We start from the raw sequence: 6,853 nt of genomic DNA, 5'->3' as shown, positions 1-6,853 counted from the left end.
CAAGACATCACCACTCAAGAAGAAACCACTTGCATGTCGTCTAATGGTTCTCTTTTGGTCTCCACTGGCTTGCTCAGGGTATTCTTTAGTTTTCAGAAATATTTTGATATTGTGATACCATAGCTGAATATTCGGTTCTACCTCAACCGTATTACAGTAATCGTGCCTTTCCCGGATTTGGATTTCCAATGGATCAATATGGGCATTGCTTGGGTATGGCAGCATCAAGGCCAAAGTAGCAAGTGCATCGACCAGTTCATTGTGACAACGAGGGATGTACCTAAACTCTATTGACTTAAACCACTTGCTAAGATCTTCCACATATTGCCTGTAGGGAATAAGTTTGAAATTCGAGTCTCTCATTCTCCTTGGGCTTGTTAGATAATCAGATCTGAATCTCCCATGATTAACAATTCTTCGACATCTTGGTCAATTGCCATGTTCATACCCATAATACAGGTTTCATACTCGGCAGTGTTGTTTGTGCAGAAAAATCGAAGTCGGGCTGTGGCTGGATAATGCTGACCAGTGGGTGAGATCAAGATTGCCCCGATTCTAACACCTTTTGCGTTTATCGCTCCATCAAAAAACATTTTCCAAGCATTAGTATATTCGGATATTGCCTCAACTGAATTTACCTCTTCATCCGGGAGGTAGGTGCTCAAAGGTTGGTATTCATCATCAACCGGGTTTTCAGCCAGGTAATCTGCTAACGCCTGGGCTTTCGTTACTGTGCGAGTGACGTAGACTATGTCAAATTCAGTGAGTAGGATCTGCCACTTTGCTAACCTTCCCGTGGGCATTAGTTTCTGGAATATGTACTTTAAAGGGTCCAACCTCGTGATAAGATAAGTGGTGTAGGTCAACAAGTAATGCCTCAGCTTTTGAGCTACCCAGGTCAGAGCGCAACAAGTCCTCTCCAACAGAGTATATTTAGCCTCGTAGCTTGTGAACGTTTTGCTCAAATAGTAGATTGCTTGTTCTTTCCTCCCGGTCATGTCATGTTGCCCAAGGACACATCCAAAAGAACTCTCCAAGACTGTCAAATACAAGAACAAAGGCCTTCCCGGTTCAGGTGGGACCAAGACTGGCGGGTTCGACAAGTATTCTTTGATTTTGTCAAAAGCTTCTTGGCACTCATTTGTCCATTTGATTACTGCATCTTTCTTTAACAACTTGAAAATGGGTTCACATGTGGACGTCAACTGAGCAATGAATCGGCTGATGTAGTTCAATCTTCCCAACAAGCTCATAACATCTTTCTTGGTTCTTGGAGGAGGCAAATCTCGAATGGACTTTATCTTTGTTGGGTCTAGCTCGATACCCCTCCGACTGACTATGAATCCCAAAAGTTTGCCAGATGGAACCCTAAATGCACATTTGGCTGGGTTTAGCTTCAGATCATATTTACGCAGCCGCTCAAAGAATTTTCTCAAATCCCAAACGTGGTCATCCTGGGTCCTGGACTTGATGATCACGTCATCCACATACACCTCTATCTCTTGGTGCATCATGTCATGAAAAATGGCAGTCATGGCTCTTATGTAAATTGCCCCGGTATTCTTCAGACCAAAAGGCATGACTCTATAACAGTATGTGCCCCAGGGTGTGGTAAAAGCCATCTTTTCTGCATCCTCTTCATCCATCAACACCTGGTGATATCCTGCGTAACAATCCACGAAGGATTGTATCTCATGTTTGGCGCAGTTATCAACAAGGATATAGATGATTGGCAAAGGAAAATTATCCTTAGGACTTGCTTTGTTCAGATCTCCGTAATCAACACACACTCAGGTTTTCCCGTCTTTCTTTGGCACATGAACTACATTGGCTAACCATGTGGTGTATCGGACCACTCGGATCACCCCCGCTTTCAACTATTTTGTGACCTCTTCTTTAATCTTGTCACTGATATCAGTTTTAAACTTTCTTTGTTTTTGCTGGACAGGGGGATAATCGGGGTAACTTGGCAACTTATGAACCACCAAATCAACACTTAGTCCTGGAATGTCATCGTATGACCAAGCAAACACATCTTTGAACTCAAATAAGAGTTGGATTAATGCGTCCCAGGTTTTCTCATATGTGCGGATGCTTATCTTGGTTTCCCTGACTTCATTAGAACTACCCAAATTAACCGGCTCAGTATCATTTAAGTTCGGCTTAGGTTTATTCTCAAACTGTTCCAATTCTCGATTTATTTCCCTAAAAGCCTCTTCTTCATCATATTTCGATTCTTGGTTCATTATTTCACAGTTAGACAGCGTGTTTGGATCTGGGCATGACATGTCATGTTATTTAAAGCTGCATTATTAGAACTGAAAGAAGAAATAAAAGAGAAAAATAACAAAAATCAAAAAGAATAAAGAAAGATGAACGATGAAATATTGATTTCATTTCTTTGAATTTGAAGATAACAGGGTTTACATTGGAAATTAAAGATAGGAAACTAAAGAAAACATTCGAGTTACACCCTGAAATAACTCGCAATGCAGAAAAAGTGGCAGGACTAGACTACCGAGATTCCCGCCTGATTGGGAATGGAGTAGCCTTCCAATTTTGCAGTTTGGCACTGGGTCCCATGTATAACACCTCAGCGGTTCTTGAGCCTTCCTCTAGTTGGACCATGTGGGTTTCATACAACATCTGTCTCATAGCCCTACAGATTTCTTCAATTTTCTCGGCCGTAAAGGCCTCATCTTCCTCTTCCTCATTGTATTTAGGCTTGACAAATGTCCTATAAAGATGCGGAATCGGCTGAGGCAAGACCCAACCATTGTTCTTTCTTTTATCCGCCCATTTTCCATCAGCTGATGTAGGTTGGAAACCTACCCCAAAGAACTTGTCACTAGCAGCGAGAGTGATAGGTTCGGCGATTCCTTGCAATGACTTCCCAAGCCCCTTCCCGGGTTTGTAACCACGTCTGATCATTTCTTTGGCCACCATAATTGATGCATTTGAAAGAAAGGGTTGAGGGCAAGGGTCTCCTTCTTCACATTGGTCCGCGACCACAATCTCAAAAGCCTAATAGACTATATGTTCACTTCCTTCTCTAGCTTCAAGATAAGAGACTGACGGGTCCCGATAAATCAATTGCTCATCTTCCCCGTGAACTACAATCTCCTGATCTTCATGTTCGAATTTCACCATCTGGTGGAGAGTAGAAGGCACAACCCCTGCTGCGTGAATCCACGACCTTCCCAAGAGAAAATTATAGGAAGTATCGATGTCCAAGACCTGAAAGGTCACCTCGAAGTCCACCGGGCTGATAGTCAGAACCAGATCAATCTCGCCTATTGTATCTCTCTTTATGCCATCAAAGGCATGCACACAGACGTTGTTGGGTTTGATTCTCTCAGTACTGATTTCCATCCGCTACAGAGTTGAGAGAGGGCAAATATACACCCCAAAACCACCATCTAGCATGACCCTTTTCACATAATACCCCTTGCATTTAATTGTCAGATGAAGGGCTTTGTTGTGTGCGGCCCCTTCCGGGGGAAAATAATTCTTGCTGAAAGAGATTTGATTGACTGCAAAAAACCTTTCTGTCATCCTCTCCAACTGTTCTACAGTTGTTTCAATGGGCATATATGCTTCATTGAGAGTTTTGATCAACACTTTTTGATGTTCAATTGAATTTATTAGCAAAGACAACAAGGAGACTTGGGTAGGGGACTTTCGGAGCTGGTCGATTATCTCGTAGTCTGCCATTTTCATTTTCTGAAAGAACGCTTCCGCTTCTTCAGCACTCACTGGCTTCTTAGGTGGGAAACGCTTCTTTGTGGCATTATTCATTTCCTCCAGATTGAGGTACTTCTCAGTCGGGTTATTTTCCTTAACTTCTCCCGAGATCTCTTTGCCTTTGTAAGTTACTACCGCTTTGTTATAGTTCCATGGAACGACAGTGGGATCTGTCATGGGCTTTTGCGGCATGCGACCAATAACCACGGGCTCATTCAGCCTTGGTGGAACTATTGGCCCCCGCACCACATAGGTCCCCTTGGGAACATACATTTTAGCTCCCTTGTTTAGCTCAAACCTTCTAGGAGGACTCAATGACATCTGTTCTTTCTTGTGGCCCCGAGAAACATAGAGAACGACATCTTTGGAGGGCGCTGCCCCAGTTTCAACTTCCACTTTCTTTTCTGTATTCTGGGGGGGTAGGTTTGCTCTTCTTCTCCCCTTGTCTTGTTTCGCGACTACTTTTGGCTTCTTTTCCACATCGGCTATGGCAATGATGGCTTTTAGAGCTGGTTCAAACTCTCTATCTTCACAGATCATTCCAATAACTGGCCCATTAGTGTGGGCCGATAATGGATTGTTGGTTACATTAGGAACATCTTCGTCCTTTAGCACTATTCTCTTTTGTTCTATCAGATTTTCCACAGCCCTCTTTACGGTCCAACAGTCATCTGTATCATGCCCATCTGCCCCTGAATGGTAGGCACATCAAGTACCAGCTCTGTAAGCGGGCGACGCTGGGTTCTACCTGGTTTGGGGTACAGGCTGCAACAAACCCATCTAGACAAGTTTGGGGAACATGCTGGAATAAGACTCACCAATGGGTGTGAAGTTTGGTACCTTGGGTGGTTCCCGGGTACGGAAGTTGTTCTGTAGAGGTCGGGGATTATAGTGAGCTTGGTGAAGAGGTTGATTTCTGGGAAATAGAGCTTGGTTTTGATTAAATTGTTGTTGTGCCCTAACGTAGGGTTGGGCATTCATTACTACGTATGGCTGAGGAACCATAGCATACGCCATATCTTGGTGGGGATAGTAATGTTGTGGGGTTCTTTCAGAGAAAAGAGGTCTGGATGGATGGGGCTTTCTTGCACTTGAAGGTGCCATTGCTGCTTCTTCCTTCTTCTTTCGATTTGCTCCTCATCCAGACCCGCCTTGGATTGCTTGTGAGGTAGCTCTTATAGCAGACTGACTCAAGATTTGCCCTATTTTCAACCTATTTTCAACCATTTTACTGATTTTGATGGCTTAGGCAAATGGCCTACCCATCGCAGACATCATATTTTGATAATAATCAGCCTCTTGGGCTTGAAGGAAGACACTGACCATCTCTGTTTCATTCATTAAAGGTTTGACTCTGGCCGCTTGTTCGCACCATTTGACAGCATATTCTCGGAAGCTTTCCGAGGACTTCTTCTTTAGATTTGATAATGAATTCCTGTCAGGGGCAATGTCGATGTTATATTGAAATTGCCTGACAAAGTCTCGAGCCAGGTCGTCCCAGATATGCCAGCGAGATATATCCTGATCCATATACCATTCCGAAGTGATGTCGACCAAACTCTCTCCAAAGTAGGCCATGAGAAGTTCTTCTTTTCTGCCCGCTCCCTGCAGTTGGTTGCAGTACCTTTTGAGGTGAGCAATGGGATCCCTATGCCCATTATATTTTTCAAACTTCGGGGTTTTGAAACCCAAGGGTAGATGTACGTGTGGGAACATGCACAGGTCAGCGTAAGATACGCTCTTCTACCCACTCAGACCCTATATATTTTTGAGACTTTTCTCTATACTTCTCATCTTTCTGGTAATCTCCTCTTGTTCAGGGGTTTTTGTGGTTTTCTCCTACCCTGCGGTAAACTCGTACTAAGGCGTCTAAGAGTAAGCATTGGTAGTAAACTGGGTTGGTTCCATTGGGAAAAATGGTGCTTGAAATGTGAACGAAGATGGATCGAAGCTAGGCCTGGGTAAAGCAGGTTGTGCCGTGGCTGAACAAGGTGGTGCGGTGAATATATTTGAAGCCACACTTGATGTTAACACCTAGGGGCGGGTCTCAGAAGGTGTTCCAGCAAAGTGGGCTGAAATGGTAGGATATCCCAATGGGGTATTTGGATAACTTATGGGGATGTTGGAGGTCCCACTTGCCCTGGGAAACAACTCAGGGAATCCGGGTATTGCACTTGGTGGTTCTTTTCCATTTGCCCAGGCGTCCCACATTTCCATCATGCGGAGACGTAGAATCCTATTTTCCTCAACAGTCGCTGACTCAAAAGTTGGAATGGCCGAGATCAGACTATCCTCCGGAATAGGAATTGTTGGCAGAGGAATTTTTGAAGACATTTCAACACTTCCTTTTGACCTCGTGACGTATGGATGTGAAGCCAGACTACCACAAAACCAACCACCTTACTATAGAACCTTGACTTAACAGTAGACAACAAACCGGTTAGTTTGGACCAGTTAACACGTAAGTAATCGCATGTTGGGGGTGTGATACACCTATAAAGTTAAATGTGTTTCTACATATTTTGCCATGGTTGCATGTTTCATCCCGACTTTGCTTACATTTTTCCAATTTTCTTTTCTTCCACTTTGGCTTTTTGTGCTTCTATTCCCATTTTCCGCTCTTTTCTTCCATCTCTTTCCTTGCTCTTTTTTTGTTTTTCTTTTGATTTTTCTTTGGCTCTCTTTTTCTTTCTTTTTGGGTTTTCTTTCGGTCATTTCCTTTCACATCCCTCTCTTATTTGAGTTATTTACAAAAATCATGACTGGATTCAATGAGGATTGCCTACGTATCACGATGCCGCGTGAATCAGATCATTACGTAGTTCAAGAAAATAAATGCGAAAAATAAAGAAACAATTTTTGGGAATGTTCAATTTTCATTAATAAAAGCTCCTAAACCTTTCTATTACAAAAGACTTCAAACAACTCAATTTCTTGGAATTTTAAAGAATTTTAAAACTACAAACAGACTCAAAAATAAATTCTAAACTAAAAACTAAAATACAGACTCGATAAATGAAAAATCATGAGTACATAAGTGCTTCGAATCCTTGGGCCCGTGGGACATCATTCGGTCTTGCCACGGGCCTACGTGCAAGATCCCCTTGAA

The sequence above is a fragment of the Nicotiana tabacum genome, chromosome 18, assembly GCF_000715075.1.
Source record: "Nicotiana tabacum cultivar K326 chromosome 18, ASM71507v2, whole genome shotgun sequence".
In the NCBI taxonomy this organism is placed as follows: domain Eukaryota; kingdom Viridiplantae; phylum Streptophyta; class Magnoliopsida; order Solanales; family Solanaceae; genus Nicotiana; species Nicotiana tabacum.
The sequence above is the reverse complement of the archived record's forward strand: the minus strand, read 5'-3'. Positions refer to the sequence as shown.